The following is a 22,612-nucleotide window of genomic DNA, read 5'->3' on the forward strand; positions in this document are numbered from 1 at the left end:
CCAGGAAACTGAATAGGGGAAAGAGGAGGCATTAGACACCAGCGAACTGTAAAGGGGAGGGGGGCAAAGACCTCGTTCAGACTATATGCGCTGCCGTGCGCATTTTGGCAGTGCGTATAGTGTGCGACACGCAAGAATGGTAGAAAGGCATAGATGGCACTTCTACCGTTCCCATCATATGTGCTATCGCATTGCTGCATGCATTTTTCAAAAATCGCAGCACTGAACCATTCACTGTAATGAACTATGTGGCATTCCGATCACACAGCCATCTGTGCTAATTGATGTGAATGAGGCCTTGGGGATCTGGCCATTAGACATAGAGGTTGGCCTGTGACTTGACTAGTTTTGGCCCACTTTGCATTTGAGTAAGACACCCCTGGCCTAAACAATACACCAAGCAGATTGCCGACACATCGAGGGACACTACACACACTAGATTCTCAGCAGAGGCAACCCCGACCTGCCGCCTTGGCTGAGAACCATTCTAGCATGTGTAAAAGGCTTAAAGAGACTCCGTAACAAAAATTGCATCCTGTTTTTTATCATCCTACAAGTTCAAAAAGCTATTCTAATGTGTTCTGGCTTACTGCAGCACTTTCTACTATCACAATCTCTGTAATAAATCAATGTTTCTTTCCCCTGTCAGACTTGTCGGCCTGTGTCTGGAAGGCTGCCAAGTTCTTCAGTGTTGTGGTTCTGCTATGAACTCCCCCTTCCAGGCCCCTCTATGCACACTGCCTGTGTATTATTTAGATTAGAGCAGCTTCTCTCTTCTCTCTTATCTTTCACAAGCTGGATAAATCGTCCTCTGAGCTGGCTGGGCTTTCACATACTGAAGAATTACAGACAAGGGCAAAGCTGTTTGCAGGAAGAAACGAGCAGCCTGAAACTTCAGTGCATGAGAACAGGGGGAAAGAAACACACAAATGATCTCTTGAGATTCAAAAGGAAGGCTGTATACAGCCTGCTTGTGTATGGATGTATTTTCTATGTGTGGACATACTGTACATCAACCTACTTCCTGTTTAGGTGGCCATTTTGTTTGTTTATAAACAAACTTTTTAAAACTGTTTTTAACCACTTTTAATGCGGCGAGGAGCGGCGAAATTGTGACAGAGGGTAATAGGAGATCTCCCCTAATGCACTGGTATGTTTACTTTTGTGCGATTTTAACAATACAGATTCTCTTTAAGCCAGGGAATGGTTCTGATATAGTTCTGTTACCCAGTGATCTAGCTATGGTGATATTCTGAATGAATGGGAGTAGTATAGTTAGGTGCAAGCTCCTAGCTCCCAGTTACCCCTTTTTCCACCTGCCAACGGATCTGATCTGTCAGACCTAGTGTGGACCTAGCCTAAATGAATCCAGTTTAAGCATGTATTTAGTCTAAATATTTGTACAGAAAAGTGTCCCTTTAGCAGTCCATACATGCATTGTAGCGTCCCTGTAGCAGTCCATACATGCATTGTAGCGTCCCTGTAGCAGTCCATACATGCATTGTGGCGTCCCTGTAGCAGTCCATACATGCATTGTGGCGTCCCTGTAACAGTCCATACATGCATTGTGGTGTCCCTGTAGCAGTCCATACATGCATTGCGGAGTCCCTGTAACAGTCCATACATGCATTGTGGTGTCCCTGTAGCAGTCCATACAGTATTAGAAGTGTGAGCTCCACTGCCCCGGTCGGGGTGCATTTTAGACAGTACCACAATGGCGATCCCAGTGGACTCAAATTTATTGGTCTGGATCGCATTCATACATCAATTAGGGGTGGGAACCCAGATAGATTGCTGCTCCAAAAGGAGTGCCGCTGGATTTTCACTTTGAAAGCTACCTCCCCCCCAGGTTTGAACGAGATGGAGGGCTTTGCTGCCTTCCTGCCGGTTTGATTTTCCATCTGCTCCGGTGCTTTATATTTATTCTTGCCTTTATCATTAACTTTATTTTGGTTTTTTGTTTTTTGTTTGTGCTTATGCTCGCCTGCGTGCCCGGGGTATCTGCCTGTTTCTGCTGTGGCTCTGGTGTCTCCTGCTGCCTTGTGCCCACGGCTGCAGCCCTATAGGCTTTTGATAAGTATTTATCTGGGACAACTGGTCCTACCTTGTTTGATATAGGTTGGACTTCATTTATTATACTAGGTATTATAGCCATGATCAAATAAAGGTATAATTGAATTACTTCATAAAATGTATAGAGATATAGTTACATGTCACACTATGGCTTGGGGCGACTCTTCGCCTGCCTGCCCTCCCGTTTGGCTCGGGCGCCCGCTCTCTCCGCTGTCTGTCATGGCGTCTTGGTTGCCTGGGAGCTGCGGGGACGTGCGGGCGTCGTCGGCGGCTGCGCGCGCCTCCTCCCTCTCTCCCCCGACCTGCCGGATTGATGTGGGCTGGGTTTGAGTGTGTGGGGCGGGGGCGCGGGTGCCCGTTGGCCAGCGGTGGGGCTGGTGGGCGGAGGCTGCTCCTCGCACCAGGATAGGCTGGATGTTAGTATGAATGAGCATTGTGGACATGAAGCGGTGAGCCACGCCTCCTGAGGAAATGAGCAGACGCTCGTGAAACATGTCGAGGCTGCGTGTGGCGTCATCGCGTGCTTGCTGGGCCGCCTGACCTTTCCTGCCACGCTCACGGACACAGCGTCCCCGACTACTGGCACGATCCCTGCCACTGGGACCCTCTATGGAGACTCTCCACTTGACTTCATCCATGTGTGGACGACTTCAGTTGTCACTTCAGTTGTCTTGTAAAATTCCTAAGCGTTGGCAGTTAAGAGACGAATTTCATGTTACATACTTTTAATCAACAAAATTGTAATATGCAAATTAGAGGAGTCGGAGTCGAGGAGTCGGAGTCGGTGGAATCCTAAACTGAGGAGTCGGTGGATTTTTGGACCGACTCCACAGCCCTGATATTATACCTGAGGTCTATGTATGGGGCGATGCTGAGCGATATTATACCAGAGGTCTATGTATGGGGCGATGCTGAGCGATATTATACCTGAGGTCTATGTATGGGGCGATGCTGAGCGATTTATACCTGAGGTCTGTGTATGGGGAGATGCTGAGCGATATTATATCTGAGGTCTGTGTATGGGGCGATGGTGAGCAATATTATACCTGAGGTCTGTGTATGGGGAGATGCTGAGCGATATTATACCTGAGGTCTGTGTATGGGGCGATGGTGAGCGATATTATACCTGAGGTCTGTGTATGGGGAGATGCTGAGCGATATTATATCTGAGGTCTGTGTATGGGGCGATGGTGAGCAATATTATACCTGAGGTCTGTGTATGGGGCGATGCTGAGCGATATTATAGCTGAGCTCTGTGTATGGGGCGATGCTGAGCGTTATTATACCTGAGGTCGGTGTATGGGGCGATGCTGAGCGATATTATACCTGAGCACTGTGTATGGGGCGATGCTGAGCGATATTATACCTGAGCTCTGTGTATCGGGCGATGCTAAGCGATATCACACCTGAGGTCTGTGTATGGGGCGATGCTGAGTGATATTATACCTGATGTCTGTGTATGGGGTGATGCTGAGCGATATTATACCCTAGCTCTGTGTATGGGGCGATACTGAGCGATATTATAACTGAGCTTTGTGTATGGGGCGATGCTGAGCGATATTATACCTGAGCTCTGTGTATCGGGCGATGCTGAGCGATATTATACCTGAGGTCTGTGTATGGGTCGATGCTGAGCGATATTATACCTGAGGTCTGTGTATGGGGCGATGTTGAGCTATATTATACCTGAGGTCTGTGTATGAGGCTATGCTGAGCGATATTATACCTGAGGTCTGTGTATGGGGCGATGCTGAGCGATATTATACCTGAGCTCTGTGTATGGGGCGATACTGAGCAATATTATACCTGAGGTCTGTGTATGGGGCGATACTGAGCGATATTATACCTGAGGTCTGTGTATAGGGCGATGCTGAGCGATATTATACCTGAGGTCTGTGTATGGGGCGATGCTGAGCGATATTATACCTGAGGTCTGTGTATGGGGCGATGGTGAGCGATATTATACCTGAGGTCTGTGTATGGGGCGATGCTGAGCGATATTATACCTGAGGTCTGTGTATGGGGAGATGCAGAGCGATATTATACCTGAGGTCTGTGTATGGGACGATGCTGAGCGATATTATACCTGAGGTCTGTGTATGAGGCGATGCTGAGCGATATTATACCTGAGCTCTGTGTATGGGGCGATGCTGAGCGATATTATACCTGAGGTCTGTGTATGGGGCTATGCTGAGCGATATTATACAGGGCTGTGGAGTCGGAGTCGTGGAGTCGAAGTCGTGGAGTCGGGCAATTTTGGGTGCCTGGAGTCGGAGTCGGGAAAAAATGCACTGACTCCGACTCCGACTCCTAATGAATTTGTAACTGTAATTAAAATAGAAAATATGATAAAATGTTCTATTTCTCAGATAATAGTCATTAAAAATAATGTATATATACAGTATACATACAGTAATAGCTGTGCTTAGTCCACAAAAATGAAATAAACCAATCAAAATTAGTTACTTGTGCTGCTTCAATAAAGCAGTCCCCGTATTTTTAAGGTCAGATATACATATCTGATTGTGACTGTATATATGATGTGTACACAGGAATCTCTTATATATACTAAATAACATCTATGCTGTAAGAATAAAGCCTGATGTGTAGCTGTGTCACTAATAGAGATGGTCAATGAGATGGAGATAATTCTGCACTGATGCTGATTTATGCAAATGTATGCACTCCATTTGCTGATGAAATCAAATAATTTGATATGTTGTTAAAATTTGGTTTGGTGACTACAAATTAAAGGGTACCTGAGATGGATGAAAAGTAAAGTTTTATACATACCTGGGGCTTCCTCCAGCACCCTTCAGGCTAATCAGTCCCTCGCTGTCCTCCACCACCTGGATCTTCTGCTATGAGTCCTGGTAATTCAGCCAGTCAGAGCAGTCCGGCCACGTGCCGCTCCCACAGCCAGGAGCGTTCTGCACCTGCGCAATAGTGCTGCGCAGGTGTAGTACACTCCCGGCGGCGGAGTGTGTGCATGCGCACTACGCCCGACTGGCTCAAGTACCTGGACTCATAGCAGAAGATCCAGGTGGTGGAGGAGGACAACGAGGGACTGATTATCCTGAAGGCGGCTGGAGGAAGCACCAGGTATGTATAAAACTTTAATTTCATCTGTCTCAGGTTTACTTTGTTACACAGTAGTACTATACTCTACATATGCACTCCCCACAGAGCTGCAGGGAATCCACTGAGAATGCAATGCACATTGAACACAGAGGTGTTGTCTGTCACCCATAAACCTTGTTCAGATTGTGCATGAAGAATGCGTAATAGAGGAAGAATCTCCTCATTCCCCTGCAGAGTACCTGCACATCATTCTTAAATGTACCCACACTTACATTGCCTAGGGCCTGATAGATGTGCTTTGTTCCGGTTTGTACCTTTTACAAGTACTCTTACCAAGGACTAGTTTTAGTCTAAAGGGAATAAATATAGTAGTCTACATATCCTTCTCACTTCAGTTGTCTTGTAAAATTCCTAAGCGTTGGCAGTTAAGAGACGAATTTCATGTTACATACTTTTAATCAACAAAATTGTAATATGCAAATTAGAGGAGTCGGAGTCGAGGAGTCGGAGTCGGTGGAATCCTAAACTGAGGAGTCGGAGTCGGTGGATTTTTGGACTGACTCCACAGCCCTGATATTATACCTGAGGTCTATGTATGGGGCGATGCTGAGCGATATTATACCTGAGGTCTATGTATGGGGCGATGCTGAGCGATATTATACCTAAGGTCTGTGTATGGGGAGATGCTGAGCGATATTATATCTGAGGTCTGTGTATGGGGCGATGGTGAGCAATATTATACCTGAGGTCTGTGTATGGGGAGATGCTGAGCGATATTATACCTGAGGACTGTGTATGGGGCGATGGTGAGCGATATTATACCTGAGGTCTGTGTATGGGGAGATGCTGAGCGATATTATATCTGAGGTCTGTGTATGGGGCGATGGTGAGCGATATTATACCTGAGCTCTGTGTATGGGGTGATACTGAGCGATATAACTGAGCTCTGTGTATGGGGCGATGCTGAGCGATATTATACCTGAGGTCTATGTATGGGGCGATGCTGAGTGATATTATACCTAAGCTCTGTGTATGGGGCGATGCTGAGCGATATTATACCTGAGGTCTATGTATGGGGCGATGCTGAGCGATATTATACCTGAGGTCTATGTATGGGGCGATGCTGAGCGATATTATACCTAAGGTCTGTGTATGGGGAGATGCTGAGCGATATTATATCTGAGGTCTGTGTATGGGGCGATGGTGAGCAATATTATACCTGAGGTCTGTGTATGGGGAGATGCTGAGCGATATTATACCTGAGGACTGTGTATGGGGCGATGGTGAGCGATATTATACCTGAGGTCTGTGTATGGGGAGATGCTGAGCGATATTATACCTGATGTCTGTGTATGGGGTGATGCTGAGCGATATTATACCTGAGCTCTGTGTATGGGGCGATACTGAGCGATATAACTGAGCTCTGTGTATGGGGCGATGCTGAGCGATATTATACCTGAGCTCTGTGTATCGGGCGATGCTGAGCGATATTATACCTGAGGTCTGTGTATGGGGCCATGCTGAGCGATATTATACCTAAGCTCTGTGTATGGGGCGATGCTGAGCAATATTATACCTGAGGTCTGTGTATGGGGCGATGCTGAGCGATATTATACCTGAGCTCTGTGTATGGGGCGATGCTGAGCGATATTATACCTGAGTACTGTGTATAGGGCGATGCTGAGCGATGATATACCTGAGGTCTGTGTATGGGGCGACGCTGAGCGATATTATACCTGAGGTCTGTGTATGGGGCGATGCTGAGCGATATTATACCTGAGGTCTGTGTATGGGGCGATGCTGAGTGATATTATACCTGAGGTCTGTGTATGGGGCGATGTTGAGCTATATTATACCTGAGGTCTGTGTATGGGGCGATGCTGAGCGATATTATACCTGAGCTCTGTGTATGGGGCGATACTGAGCGATATTATACCTTAGGTCTGTGTATGGGGCTATGCTGAGCGATATTATACCTGAGGTCTGTGTATGGGGCGATGCTGAGCGATATTATACCTGAGCTCTGTGTATGGGGCGATACTGAGCGATATTATGCTCAATTACAAGAAAATGTATGCGTGCTCTACGCCAAGCTTAACCCTTTCAAGTCTAGCTGTGCAAATCTGGCTAAAATGGCTTATCATGAGACATGCTCATGCAGAAATGCATCTGCTTTCGCATGCCAAACTTTGCAGGGTCAAAAACCAATACCGCGAAGCGGTTGCCCTGCGGGAATTAGTTCATGCTATACAGCACTATCCAGGAGCGCCTCGGGGAGGCTTCCCATTGCCCCCATACAACCGGGGGGGCTGTGGGGCCCCAGGCTCTCTCACTGCCTAGGGACCACAGCAACACCCCGGAGGTGGAGGCTGGGTAGCGCAGACGACCCCCCCAAGCGTGGCCGGCGCCGGGGGGGGGCCATCCGCACCCATCTCCCAAAAATTTAAAAACAGGCACTTACCTGAACGTCCATTGCGTTCTGCTGCTGCGCATCGACTCGGGGCACTGCATGGGAAAGGAGTGACGCATGGGTCACCCCGAGCTGTGGGGCTCAGGGCTGGCTCACACACATCACTCCAGAAGGGGGGGGAGGACAGGCACAGACAGCCCACTTATAGAGCAAGCCATCCACCACCTGCCTCCAAAGGACAGAATGCAAATATGCTCAATTACAAGAAAATGTATGCGTGCTCTACGCCAAGCTTAACCCTTTCAACCCTGCGCCACCCAGCCTCCCCCCTCCGGGGTGCTGCTGTGGTTCCCAGGCAGTGAGAGCGCCTGGGACCCCGCGGTCCCCCGGTTGTATGGGGGCATTGGGAAGCCTCCCCGAGGCGCTCCTGGATAGTGCTGTATAGCATGAACTAATTCCCGCAGGGCAAAACCGCTTTGCGGCATTGGTTCAATGGACCCTGCAATAGTTGGCATGCGAAAGCAAATGCATATTTGCATGAGCATTGCCTCATGAATAGCCAATTAGGCCAAATTTGCTCAGCCAGTTATGTCAGGTGTTCACTTGGTGTTTAATGCACACATTTAAATTTTCTGTGCAGCGACTGAGCGATATTATACCTGAGGTCTGTGTATGGGGCGATGCTGAGCGATATTATACCTGAGGTCTGTGTATGGGGCGATGCTGAGCGATATTATACCTGAGGTCTGTGTATGGGGCGATGCTGAGCGATATTATACCTGAGGTCTGTGTATGGGGTGATGCTGAGCGATATTATACCTGAGGTCTGTGTATGGGGCGATGCTGAGCGATATTATACCTGAGCTCTGTGTATGGGGCGATACTGAGCGATATTATACCTGAGCTCTGTGTATGGGGTGATGCTGAGCGATATTATACCTGAGGTCTGTGTATAGGGCGATGCTGAGCGATATTATACCTGAGGTCTATGTATGGCGCGATGCTGAGCGATATTATACCTGAGGTCTGTGTATGGGGCGATGCTGAGCGATATTATACCTGAGGTCTGTGTATAGGGCGATACTGAGCGATATTATACCTGAGGTCTGTGTATGGGGTGATGCTGAGCGATATTATACCTGAGGTCTGTGTATAGGGCGATGCTGAGCGATATTATACCTGAGGTCTATGTATGGCGCGATGCTGAGCGATATACTACCTGAGGTCTGTGTATGGCGCGATGCTAAGCGATATTATACCTGAGGTCTGTGTATGGGGCGATGGTGAGCGATATTATACCTGAGCTCTGTGTATGGGGCGATGGTGAGCGATATTATACCTGAGCTCTGTGTATGGGGCGATGCTGAGCGATATTATACCTGAGGTCTGTGTATGAGGCGATGCTGTGCGATATTATACCTGAGGTCTGTGTTTGGGGCAATGCTGAGCGATATTATACCTGAGGTCTGTGTATGGGGCGACGCTGAGCGATATTATACCTGAGGTCTGTGTATGGGGCGACGCTGAGTGATATTATACCTGAGGTCTGTGTATGAGGCGATGCTGAGCGATATTATACCTGAGGTCTGTGTGTGGGGCGATGCTGAGCGATATTATACCTGAGCTCTGTGTATGGGGCGATACTGAGCGATATTATACCTGAGGTCTGTGTATGGGGCGACGCTGAGCGATATTATACCTGAGGTCTGTGTATGGGGTGATACTGAGTGATATTATACCTGAGGTCTGTGTATGGGGCGATGCTGAGCGATATTATACCTGAGGTCTGTGTATGGGGCGATGCTGAGCTATATTATACCTGAGGTCTATGTATGGGGCGATGCTGAGCGATATTATAGCTGAGGTCTGTGTATGGGGAGATGCTGAGCGATATTATATCTGAGGTCTGTGTATGGGGCGATGGTGAGCAATATTATACCTGAGGTCTGTGTATGGGGCGATGGTGAGCGATATTATACCTGAGGTCTGTGTATAGGGCGATGCTGAGCGATATTATAGCTGAGGTCTGTGTATGGGGTGATGCTGAGCGATATTATACCTGAGGTCTGTGTATGGGGTGATAATGAGCGATATTATACCTGAGGTCTGTGTATGGGGTGATGCTGAGCGATATTAGACCTGAGGTCTGTGTTTGGGGGCGATGCTGAGCGATATTATACCTGAGGTCTGTGTATGGGGCGATGCTGAGCGATATTATACCTGAGCTCTGTGTATGGGGCGATGCTGAGCTATATTATACCTGAGGTCTGTGTATGGGGCGATGCTGAGCGATATACCCGAGGTCTGTGTATGGGGCGATGCTGAGCGATATTATACCTGAGGTCTGTGTATGGGGTGATGCTGAGCTATATTATACCTGAGGTCTGTGTATGGGGCGATGCTGAGCGATATTATACCTGAGCTCTGTGTATGGGGCGATGCTGAGCGATATTATACCTGAGGTCTGTGTATGGGGCGATGCTGAGCGATATTATACCTGAGGTCTGTGTATGGGGCGATGCTGAGCGATATTATACCTGAGGTCTGTGTATGGGGTGATGCTGAGCTATATTATACCTGAGGTCTGTGTATGGGGCGATGCTGAGCGATATTATACCTGAGCTCTGTGTATGGGGCGATGCTGAGCGATATTATACCTGAGCTCTGTGTATGGGGCGATGCTGAGCGATATTATACCTGAGCTCTGTGTATGGGGCGATGCTGAGCGATATTATGGTGCCGTTTGGGAAGGGGAGGTGGGGAGTATTGCTGGCAGTGTGTAGGGCTGGATCATATTCCACAAGGTGGCTGCTATGGCTTCAATACAGTGAAGATACGTACACACATGCAAGAATTGTCGCCCATAAGAGATCAAGAAACGATCCCTCGGGCAATAATTTGGGGAATGATGTTGTACAGACACGCCCCTAGCCTTGAGGCCGGCGATGTGCTCTGTTGCTATGGAGGAGGGCAGAGGGACGACAATCGGCGGATGACGGAGGGGCTTTAATTAGTGGGCGGGGTTAGTAAAAGGCATTGCGAGTGGTCGTGCTCGGGCATCGGGGGTCGTTAAAAATCCTACAGGACGGATCTTTACCGATGCCCGAGCAATAACGATCTGCGGCCTCTGTACACACATAATTGTCATTTTAAACCGTTGTTATCGGCTGTGTCAGACGCATGTGTGTACGTAGCTTTAGGGTGCATACACACATCCAGTTTTAATTGGAAAATAATTTACCAATTTTCCACCTCCATGTAGTATGAGGGTCAACAGACTGAATACTATGAACAGATTGTGTAGGTAAAACCTCATACTGCATGGAAGTGGTAACATTGAAGCAGTCCACATGCCCACTGCCTTACCCCCCCCTCCCCAATTCACCTCTACCCCCCTCTGTTCTCTCCTAAATGCCAGCAGAAGCTGCTGTCGGGTTGGAAGGCACTAGGCCCGGCGGCACAAGTCATTGACTCATAGTGCGCAATAATGTGTGCTGCCAGGCCTAACGCTTGTGCACTGCTGCTGACCCGGAAGCAGCCTTTGCTGGCTTTTAGGAGAGAACAGAGGAGGACTGAAGTGAACAGGGGGGAGTGGTGGGCATGAGGTCTGCTCCCCCAGTTCAGTCTTCACCTCGGATATGCTTTAAAGAGACACTGAAGTCTCCTAAAAATCATGTTTTTATTTTAAAAATGTGTTTAACATGCTAGCCCTACCTAAACCGCCGCATCCCCGCCGCTGAAATCTAACGAAATCCCCCCTAACTCCCCCTTTCCTCTCCCCCGCAAAATCCACAACTTTCTTGGTCGTTGATTTTGCTGCTGTTGGAGGCAGAGCTTTGGGCTGCAGCTCTGCCTCCATTCGCGTCTATCAGCGGTGGATCTCCGCCTCTCCCCACCCCTCTCAGCGAAGGAAGACTGAGAGGGGCGGGGGAGAGGCGGCGATCCGGGCTGACAGACACGCTGAGAGGCAGAGCTGCAGCTCATAGCTCTGCCTCTCACAGAAGTGCTGCCCGGATTGCCCCCCTGGAGAGTTGGGGGAGATTTAGTTAGATTACAGCGGCGGGGATGCGGCGGTTTAGGTAGGGCAGTAATGTTAAACACATTTTTTAAATAAAAACATGATTTCTACAAGACTTCATATTCTCTTTAAGGGTGCATACCACACATCCAACTTTGATTGGCCGATCACTGACCAATTTTACCACCTTCATGTAGTATGAGACCTGTCGTACACAATCTGTTCATACTATTCAGAATCTGCTAGCCCATTTACTACATGGAAGTGGTAAAATTGGCTAAATATTGGCCAAGCAAAATTGGATGTGTATATGCACCCTAAGGCCTCTTTTACACCAAGACGTTGTGTTTTAGGGGACGTTAAGGTCGCATAACATTCCCCTAACGCAACGCATGGTGGTGCTAAAGGTGGACGCTACATAGAGCCGCGTTATGCGGCTCTTGGTGCGCCTTTTTTGTTTTATGGACTGCGGAGACCACGTGATCGGAACACTCCGCATCACGTGGTCCCGCCAGCCAATTGGCGCACAGAGCGGCCGCTCCAGAAAGTAAACACTGCACGTCACACAGTGCAGTGAATATTAATTAGCCATGTGGCTAGGGGCACTAGCGGACTCTCCCCTCCTCCTCCAACATAACTGAGCATGTGCAAGCAGTCTAACGCGGCTAAAACGGCATATAACGCACAGCATGCTGCACTCTCTCAGAACGTCCAGCGTTACACTGTAACGCAACGTGGGCACTGTGAACAGCCCATTGATTTTTCATTACTGTGAGTTGGGCTGCGTTACAGGCTGCTCTAACGTGCGCCTGTAACGTCCCACTCTGAAAGCAGCCTAAAGGTAGCTTTACATTTAGCGATGATGGGCAGAATCGACCAAGAGACAAATCTCTCTCTCTAATTGAACCTGATTAGAGAGAGATCTGTTGGCTGCCCATACACCGCACCCCACACGGTTGCCTAGGCAGGGGTGTAAAACTCAGAATATAAAAGTGGGACACAGTTAAACATGGAGACCAAGTTGGTTGCCAACCTCATTGTCTAGTGGCCCCCTCCCTCCTCTATACAGTTCCCTGGTGCCTAGTAGTCCTAACTCTCTCCCCTATACAATCCCCTGGTGCCTAGTAGTCCTAACTCTCTCCCCTATACAATCCCCTGGTGTCTAGTAGTCCTAACTCTCTCCCCTATACAATCCCCTGGTGTCTAGTAGTCCTAACTCTCTCCCCTATACAATCCCCTGGTGCCTAGTAGTCCTAACTCTCTCCCCTATACAATCCCCTGGTGCCTAGTAGTCCTAACTCTCTCCCCTATACAATCCCCTGGTGCCTAGTAGTCCTAACTCTCTCCCCTATACAATCCCCTGGTGTCTAGTAGTCCTAACTCTCTCCCCTATACAATCCCCTGGTGTTTAGTGGTCCTCCCTCCCCATACAGTTCCCTGGTGTCTAGTGGCTCCTCCCTCCCTTCCCTGTGCAGTTATCTGGTATTTAGTGCTCCTTCTCCCTCCCCTTATGGCTTCCCTGGTGATCCAGGGTTTCACTTCCAATATAGCTTCCCTGGTGGTCTAGAGTAGGGATGATCAATGCAAATATTTGAGTTTATGCAAATTGGTATAATTTTTTATGCAGTTTGAAAATGGACCAATCAAGTCCCACCCAGGTTTAAATTGATTGGTACAATTTCAAGCTGCTTATATTTGCATAAATATATACATACATTTGCATAAACCTGGACGCATCCTTAAGGTGCCCATACACTCGTTAGATTAGCAGCAGATAGATCATCAGATAGATTTCTGATCCATCTGATGTGTTTAGGAACATTGTTTACTAGGAACAGATTTCCAATAGATTTCAGTTTGAAATCTATTGAAAATCGATCTGATGGCATTTTTTTGCCATCAGATTTCCATTAGGGCCAATGCAAAATAAGCAATGTCAACAGATCGACCTAGATTTTTCAGCCTGCCAGATCGATTGAAATCAATCAAAATCAGCCACAAATCGGTCGAATGGTCAATCGATTTGCGATCGATCTATTTTGATCGATCGGCCAAAAAGCGGCTGAGTGTATGGGCCCCTTTAGTCTACAGTGGGCCAAACACACTGCTAAGTGGGGAAACCACTTGCAGGTCAAATTTGATGGCTCCGCAAGCCAGATTTGTCTCTTTAAAGTGAACCAGAGACGAAGCACCCTTGTGTATTTTACCATAGAAATCAGTGGGAACATTAGAGAAAACATTTACCATGCTCTCTGTTCCATCCTCACTGCTAAAAGTGTCTGTTATCTAGCTGAGATAAGAATCCCGGACTGAGCATTGATTCTGGCTTTGCTATAATGACTCAGCTATAATGATTCCTGAGCAAAGCCAGCAGGGGGCAGGCTTGGACTTGAAGACAGCAAAGAACACAGTCTCAGCTATAATTATTCTGTAGCAAAGCCAGACCGACTGCTTAGTCGGGATTCTTATCTTAGAGGTGATAACAGGCAAATTAAACAGAGAACAATGTAACAAAGAGCAGATTAGGTGTTTACTGTCATGTTCCCACTGATTTATAAGGTAAAATACATGAGGTTGCTTCATCTCTGGTTCTCTTTAACTCCTCGTAGGTGAGTAACTTTTTTTTTTTAAAGGTTAAAGGACAACTGAAGAGAGAGGTCTATGGGCTGTGAGGGTCACCAGGGGTAGGCAAGGGAAAGGGTGTGAAATCTAGGGGGCACCATCAAAGTTTTGCTGTAGGCCCGTGATTTGTAGTTACGCCCCCTGGAGGAGAGTGAGCTGCCTTTCCATCATCAAGTGCCTGTAGGCACGTGCCTACAGTGCCTTATGGTAAATCCGGCCCTGCACACCCCCATCACTAGTGGGAACTCTCGGTAGAAAAGGTGCTTAGTCTCCAGGAAGGCGCTCTCTGGTTCCTGCATGCACAGGAGACTACAACTTGAAGTATTTTTACTCTTTGTCCTTTGTGCTGTTTTGCTAGATGGGTCACAGAAATCTTGCAGCAAGTGAGTTGAGGTCTGTTGTGAGTCGTGGAGAAGATTTGAAGAAATGCAACAAAAGTTCATGTAGGTATTATTGCCTATGACGACTAACCCTTTGTACACATGTATGAGAACTGTCCTCCCCAGGGATTGGGGATTAGTTCACTTGGACGACTGTTTGGGGCAGAGTTCTGTACAGACCCGTCACTAGCCTGCAGGGTAGCAATGCGTTTGTTGCTATGGAAGGGGTAAGGAGGGCCGATGGCTCGGCATAAACAGAGCAGCACGGAGCAGGCGGGGATGAGTAGGAGAACAATGCACTTAGCCTAGATGATACAGCTCAAACTCCGGCCCGCGGGCCAAATCTGGCCTGCAGAGCCTTCAAGTTTGACCCTCAAGTGATGTTTGGTCCTCTCTAACCCACCAGAGAAGCTATATTGGAGGTAAAGTCTTAGATCACAAGGAAAGCCATATGGGGAGGGGGAATGCACTAGACCCCAAGGAACTGTGTAGGGGTGCAAGCGGGGGGCACTAGACACCAGGGAACTGTTCAAAGAGGAACTCCAATGAAAATAATGTAATAAAAAAAGTGCTTAATTTTTACAATTATGTATAAATGATTTAGTCAGTGTTTGCCTATTGTAAAATCTTTCCTCTCCCTGATTTACATTCTGACATTTATCATATGGGGACATTTTACTGCTGGCAAATGTCAGTGGAAGTAGCTGCTGCTTGCTTTTTTGGCAGTTGGAAACAGCTGTTTCCCATAATGCAACTAGGTTCACAGACAGTGGGAGGACGTTCACCACAATATCAGCCATACAGAGCCCCCTGATGATCCGTTTGAAAAGGAATAGATTTCTCATGTAAATTGGGGGTATCAGCTACTGATTGTAATGAAGTTCAATTCTTGGTCACGGTTTCTCTTTAAGGATGGGAGGAGGGCCTCTAGAAACCAGAATACTGTACAGGGAAGTGAGGACCACTAGAGACCAGGAAACTGAATAGGGGAAAGAGGAGGCATTAGACACCAGCGAACTGTATAGGGGAGGGGGGCATTTTACACCAGGGAACTTTCTAAGACCTCGTTCAGACTATACGCGCTGCCGTGCACATTTTGGCAGCGCGTATAGTGTGCGACACGCAAGAATGGTAGAAAGGCATAGATGGCACTTCTACCGTTCCCATCATATGTGCTATCGCACTGCTGCATGCATTTTTCAAAAATCGCAGCACTGAACCATTCACTGTAATGAACTGCGTGGCATTCCGATCACACAGCCATCTGTGCTAATTGATGTGAATGAGGCCTTGGGGATCTGGCCATTAGACATAGAGGTTGGCCTGTGACTTGACTAGTTTTGGCCCACTTTGCATTTGAGTTAGACACCCCTGGCCTAAACAATACACCAAGCAGATTGCTGACACATCGAGGGACACTACACACACTAGATTCTCGGCAGAGGCAACCCCGACCAGCCGCCTTGGCTGAGAACCATTCTAGCATGTGTTAAAGGCTTAAAGAGACTCCGTAACAAAAATTGCATCCTGTTTTTTATCATCCTACAAGTTCCAAAAGCTATTCTAATGTGTTCTGGCTAACTGCAGCACGTTCTACTATCACCATCTCTGTAATAAATCAACTTATCTCTCTCTTGTCAGACTTGTCAGCCTGTGTCTGGAAGGCTGCCAAGTTCTTCAGTGTTGTGGTTCTGTGATGCATCTCCCTCCTCCAGGCCCCTCTCTGCACACTGCTGTGTGTTATTTAGATTAGTGCAGGTTCTCTCTGCTCTATTATCTTTTACAAGCTGGATAAATCCTCCTCTGAGCTGGCTGGGCTTTCACATACTGAGGAATTACATACAGGAAGAGCTGTCTGCACTCTGCAGGAAGAAAAAGCCTGACACTTCAGTGGAAGATAGCTGCAGGGGGAAAGAAACACACAAATGATCTCTTGAGATTAAAAAGGAAGGCTGTATACAGCCTGCTTGTGTATGGATGTATTTTCTATGTGTGGACATACTGTACATCAACCTACTTCCTGTTTTGGTGGCCATTTTGTTTGTTTATAAACAAACTTTTTAAAACTGTTTTTAACCACTTTTAATGCGGCGAGGAGCGGCGAAATTGTGACAGAGGGTAATAGGAGATGTCCCCTAACGCACTGGTATGTTTACTTTTGTGCGATTTTAACAATACAGATTCTCTTTAAGCCAGGGAATGGTTCTGATATAGTTCTGTTACCCAGTGATCTAGCTATGGTGATATTCTGAATGAATGGGAGTAGTATAGTTAGGTGCAAGCTCCTAGCTCCCAGTTACCCCTTTTTCCACCTGCCAACGGATCTGATCTGTCAGACCTAGTGTAGACCTAGCCTAAATGAATCCTGTTAAAGCATGTATTTCGTCTAAATATTTGTACAGAAAAGTGTCCCTTTAGCAGTCCATACATGCATTGTGGTGTCCCTGTAGCAGTCCATACATGCATTGTGGTGTCCCTGTAGCAGTCCATACATGCATTGTGGTGTCCCTGTAGCAGTCCATACATGCATTGTGGTGTCCCTGTAGCAGTCCATACATGCATTGTGGTGTCCCTGTAGCAGTCCATACATGCATTGAGTTGTCCCTGTAGCAGTCCATACATGCATTGAGGTGTCCCTGTAGCAGTCCATACATGCATTGTGGTGTCCCTGTAGCAGTCCATACATGCATTGTGGTGTCCCTGTAGCAGTCCATACATGCATTGTGGTGTCCCTGTAGCAGTCCATACATGCATTGTGGTGTCCCTGTAGCAGTCCATACATGCATTGTGGTGTCCCTGTAGCAGTCCATACATGCATTGTGGTGTCACTGTAGCAGTCCATACATGCATTGTGGTGTCCCTGTAGCAGTCCATACATGCATTGTGGTGTCCCTGTAGCAGTCCATACATGCATTGTGGTGTCCCTGTAGCAGTCCATACATGCATTGTGGTGTCCCTGTAGCAGTCCATACATGCATTGTGGTGTCCCTGTAGCAGTCCATACATGCATTGTGGTGTCCCTGTAGCAGTCCATACATGCATTGTGGTGTCCCTGTAGCAGTCCATACATGCATTGAGTTGTCCCTGTAGCAGTCCATACATGCATTGAGGTGTCCCTGTAGCAGTCCATACATGCATTGTGGTGTCCCTGTAGCAGTCCATACATGCATTGTGGTGTCCCTGTAGCAGTCCATACATGCATTGTGGTGTCCCTGTAGCAGTCCATACATGCATTGTGGTGTCCCTGTAGCAGTCCATACATGCATTGTGGTGTCCCTGTAGCAGTCCATACATGCATTGTGGTGTCACTGTAGCAGTCCATACATGCATTGTGGTGTCACTGTAGCAGTCCATACATGCATTGTGGTGTCCCTGTAGCAGTCCATACATGCATTGTGGTGTCCCTGTAGAAGTCCATACATGCATTGTGGTGTCCCTGTAGCAGTCCATACATGCATTGTGGTGTCACTGTAGCAGTCCATACATGCATTGTGGTGTCCCTGTAGCAGTCCATACATGCATTGTGGCATCCCTGTAGCAGTCCATACATGCATTGAGGCGTCCCTGTAGCAGTCCATACATCCATTGAAGCATCCCTGTAGCAGTCCATACATGCATTGAGGTGTTCCTGTAGCAGTCCATACATGCATTGAGCCCCCCCTGTAGCAGTCCATACATGCATTGAGGCCCCCCTGTAGCAGTCCATACATGCATTGAGGTGTTCCTGTAGCAGTCCATACATGCATTGAGGTGTCCCTGTAGCAGTCCATACATGCATTGAGGCGTCCCTGTAGCAGTCCATACATGCATTGAGGTGTTCCTGTAGCAGTCCATACATGCATTGTGGTGTCCCTGTAGCAGTCCATACATGCATTGAGGCCGCCCTGTAGCAGTCCATACATGCATTGTGGTGTCCCTGTAGCAGTCCATACATGCATTGAGGCCGCCCTGTAGCAGTCCATACATGCATTGTGGTGTCCCTGTAGCAGTCCATACATGCATTGTGGTGTCCCTGTAGCAGTCCATACATGCATTGTGGTGTCCCTGTAGCAGTCCATACATGCATTGTGGTGTCCCTGTAGCAGTCTATACATGCATTGTGGTGTCCCTGTAGCAGTCCATACATGCATTGAGGCCGCCCTGTAGCAGTCCATACATGCATTGTGGTGTCCCTGTAGCAGTCCATACATGCATTGTGGTGTCCCTGTAGCAGTCCATACATGCATTGAGGTGTTCCTGTAGCAGTCCATACATGCATTGTGGTGTCCCTGTAGCAGTCCATACATGCATTGAGGTGTCCCTGTAGCAGTCCATACATGCATTGAGGTGTTCCTGTAGCAGTCCATACATGCATTGTGGTGTTCCTGTAGCAGTCCATACATGCATTGTGGTGTCCCTGTAGCAGTCCATACATGCATTGTGGTGTCCCTGTAGCAGTCCATATATGCATTGAGGTATCCCTGTAGCAGTCCATACATGCATTGAGGTGTTCCTGTAGCAGTCCATACATGCATTGTGGTGTCCCTGTAGAAGTCCATACATGCATTGTGGTGTCCCTGTAGCAGTCCATACATGCATTGAGGTATCCCTGTAGCAGTCCATATATGCATTGAGGTATCCCTGTAGCAGTCCATACATGCATTGAGGTGTTCCTGTAGCAGTCCATACATGCATTGAGTTGTCCCTGTAGCAGTCCATACATGCATTGAGTTGTCCCTGTAGCAGTCCATACATGCATTGTGGTGTCCCTGTAGCAGTCCATATATGCATTGAGGTATCCCTGTAGCAGTCCATACATGCATTGAGGTGTTCCTGTAGCAGTCCATACATGCATTGTGGTGTCCCTGTAGAAGTCCATACATGCATTGAGGTGTCCCTGTAGCAGTCCATACATGCATTGTGGTGTCCCTGTAGCAGTCCATACATGCATTGTGGTGTCCCTCTAGCAGTCCATACAAGCATTGTGGTGTCCCTGTAGCAGTCCATACATGCATTGTGGTGTCCCTGTAGCAGTCCATACTTGCACTGAGGTGTTCCTGTAGCAGTCCATACATGCATTGTGGTGTCCCTGTAGCAGTCCATACATGCATTGTGGTGTCCCTGTAGCAGTCCATCCATACATTGTGGTGTCCCTGTAGCAGTCCATCCATACATTGTGGTGTCCCTGTAGCAGTCCATCCATACATTGTGGTGTCCCTGTAGCAGTCCATACATGCATTGTGGTGTCCCTGTAGCAGTCCATACATGCATTGAGGCGTCCCTGTAGCAGTCCATACATGCATTGTGGTGTCCCTGTAGCAGACCATCCATACATTGTGGTGTCCCTGTAGCAGTCCATACATGCATTGTGGTGTTCCTGAAGCAGTCCATACATGCATTGTGGTGTTCCTGTAGCAGTCCATACATGCATTGTGGTGTTCCTAAAGCAGTCCATACATGCATTGTGGTGTTCCTGTAGCAGTCCATACATGCATTGAGGTGTTCTAGTAGCAGTCCTTACATGCATTGCGGTGTCCCTGTAGCAGTCCATACATGCATTGAGGTGTCCCTGTTGCAGTCCATTAATACATTGTGGTGTCCCTGTAGCAGTCCATACATGCATTGAGGTGTCCCTGTAGCAGTCCTTACATGCATAGAGGCGTCCCTGTAGCAGTCCATACATGCATTGTGGTGTCCCTGTAGCAGTCCATACATGCATTGTGGTGTCCCTGTAGCAGTCCATACATGCATTGTGGCGTCCCTGTAGCAGTCCATACATGCATTGAGGCGTCCCTGTAGCAGTCCATACATGCATTGAGGCGTCCCTGTAGCAGTCCATACATGCATTGAGGCATCCCTGTAGCAGTCCATACATGCATTGAGGTGTTCCTGTAGCAGTCCATACATGCATTGCGGTGTCTCTGTAGCAGTCCATACATGCATTGAGGACGCCCTGTAGCAGTCCATACATGCATTGTGGTGTCCCTGTAGCAGTCCATACATGCATTGAGGTGTTCCTGTAGCAGTCCATACATGCATTGTGGTGTCCCTGTAGCAGTCCATACATGCATTAAATTGTCCCTGTAGCAGTCCATACATGCATTGTGGTGTCCCTGTAGCAGTCCATACATGCATTGTGGTGTCCCTCTAGCAGTCCATACAAGCATTGTGGTGTTCCTGTAGCAGTCCATACATGCATTGTGGTGTCCCTGTAGCAGTCCATACAAGCATTGTGGTGTCCCTGTAGCAGTCCATACAAGCATTGTGGTGTTCCTGTAGCAGTCCATACATGCATTGTGGTGTCCCTGTAGCAGTCCATACATGCATTGTGGTGTCCCTGTAGCAGTCCATCCATACATTGTGGTGTCCCTGTAGCAGTCCATACATGCATTGTGGTGTTCCTGTAGCAGTCCATACATGCATTGTGGTGTTCCTGTAGCAGTCCATACATGCATTGAGGTGTCCCTGTAGCAGTCCATACATGCATTGAGGTGTCCCTGTTGCAGTCCATTAATACATTGTGGTGTCCCTGTAGCAGTCCATACATGCATTGTGGTGCTCCTGTAGCAGTCCATCCATACATTGTGGTGTCCCTGTAGCAGTCCATCCATACATTGTGGTGTCCCTGTAGCAATCCATACATGCATTGAGGTGTCCCTGTAGCAGTCCTTACATGCATAGAGGCGTCCCTGTAGCAGTCCATACATGCATTGTGGTGTCCCTGTAGCAGTCCATACATGCATTGTGGTGTCCCTGTAGCAGTCCATACATGCATTGTGGTGTCCCTGTAGCAGTCCATACATGCATTGAGGCCGCCCTGTAGCAGTCCATACATGCATTGTGGTGTCCCTGTAGCAGTCCATACATGCATTGTGGTGTCCCTGTAGCAGTCCATACATGCATTGAGGCCGCCCTGTAGCAGTCCATACATGCATTGTGGTGTCCCTGTAGCAGTCCATACATGCATTGAGGTGTCCCTGTAGCAGTCCCTACATGCATTGAGGCCACCCGGTAGCAGTCCATACAAGCATTGTGGTGTTCCTGTAGCAGTCCATACATGCATTGTGGTGTCCCTGTAGCAGTCCCTACATGCATTGTGGTGTCCCTCTAGCAGTCCATATATGCATTGTGGTGTCCCTGTAGCAGTCCATACATGCATTGTGGCGTCCCTGTAGCAGTCCATACATGCATTGAGGTGTCCCTGTAGCATTCCATACATGCATTGTGGTGTCCCTGTAGCAGTCCATACATGCATTGAGGTGTCCCTGTAGCAGTCCATACATGCATTGTGGTGTCCCTGTAGCAGTCCATATATGCATTGAGGTGTTTCTGTAGCAGTCCATACATGCATTGTGGTGTCCCTGTAGCAGTCCATACATGCATTGACGCCTCCCTGTAGCAGTCCCTACATGCATTGTGGTGTCCCTGTAGCAGTCCATACATGCATTGTGGTGTCCCTGTAGCAGTCCATACATGCATTGTGGTGTCCCTGTAGCAGTCCATACATGCATTGTGGTGTCCCTGTAGCAGTCCATACATGCATTGAGGTGTCCCTGTAGCAGTCCATACATGCATTGAGGTGTTCCTGTAGCAGTCCATACATGCATTGTGGTGTCCCTGTAGCAGTCCATACATGCATTGTGGTGTCCCTGTAGCAGTCCATACATGCATTGAGGCCTCCCTGTAGCAGTCCATACATGCATTGAGGTGTCCCTGTAGCAGTCCCTACATGCATTGAGACCGTCCTGTAGCAGTCTATACATGCATTGTGGTGTCCCTGTAGCAGTCCATACATGCATTGTGGTGTTCCTGTAGCAGTCCATACATGCATTGTGGTGTCCCTGTAGCAGTCGATACATGCATTGTGGTGTTCCTGTAGCAGTCCATACATGCATTGTGGTGTCCCTGTAGCAGTCCATACATGCATTGTGGTGTCCCTGTAGCAGTCCATACATGCATTGTGGTGTCCCTGTAGCAGTCCATACATGCATTGTGGTGTCCCTGTAGCAGTCCATACATGCATTGAGGTGTCCCTGTAGCAGTCCATAC

This window comes from Hyperolius riggenbachi, chromosome 12 (genome assembly GCF_040937935.1).
Source record: "Hyperolius riggenbachi isolate aHypRig1 chromosome 12, aHypRig1.pri, whole genome shotgun sequence".
Taxonomy (NCBI): domain Eukaryota; kingdom Metazoa; phylum Chordata; class Amphibia; order Anura; family Hyperoliidae; genus Hyperolius; species Hyperolius riggenbachi.